Source organism: Etheostoma spectabile, chromosome 23, assembly GCF_008692095.1.
Source record: "Etheostoma spectabile isolate EspeVRDwgs_2016 chromosome 23, UIUC_Espe_1.0, whole genome shotgun sequence".
Lineage (NCBI taxonomy): Eukaryota > Metazoa > Chordata > Actinopteri > Perciformes > Percidae > Etheostoma > Etheostoma spectabile.
In genome coordinates, this window is record NC_045755.1 from 17,599,253 (window position 1) to 17,599,991 (window position 739).

Consider the following 739-nt stretch of genomic DNA (forward strand, 5'->3'; position numbering starts at 1 on the left):
ATGTTCTCCCCATGTTTGCGTGGGTCTCCTCCGGGTGCTCCCACCATCAATAGGCATACTGGGTTCTCCAGTCAGTGCCCTAGATTAAGGCACTGGCTCAGATCTGGGATGGTCCCTGGGCGCTGTAAATGGCTGATCCACTCCTCCCTTGAGGGATGGGTTAGATGCAGAGAAGGAATTTCGCTACATGTATGTGTATGTGACATCAAAGTACCTTTTACCATATGTTGCACTACCCTGTTATGGAAGATTTCACAGTGGGAGAAACACAAATTTCGACTTTTTTTTAGTGAAGGGATAATTCTGTCATTTTAGCTCATTGGCTGATTTCGTCAGGCAACGTGTGCCTCTTTCAGAATTGTGTTAGTGAGCTATACATCTGCTAGGCAGGAGCTAGTGAGCATGTATTTCTTGATGATTGTATATTAACAATGACCATTTGTAAACATCTACTCTATCAGAGTTAGATACTCCCATAGACAATGATTCTAAACTGTCAGGCAACAGTTTTTAATAAAATATACATAAATATATATCTTGTCCTGTATTCATTTCCTGTTCTGTTCCTTCAAAGGATGAAAAACAGAGAGCTGCACAAACCACTGTCACTACATAATTGCAGAGTGCAGACAAATGCATGTGGGAGGAAGTAGTCATTTGCCTTTTGTCATTTGTATGTATCGTCTGGGTCTCTCTTGGAGCAAACGATCAAAGCACTGATTTTTGTGATAAGACTGTT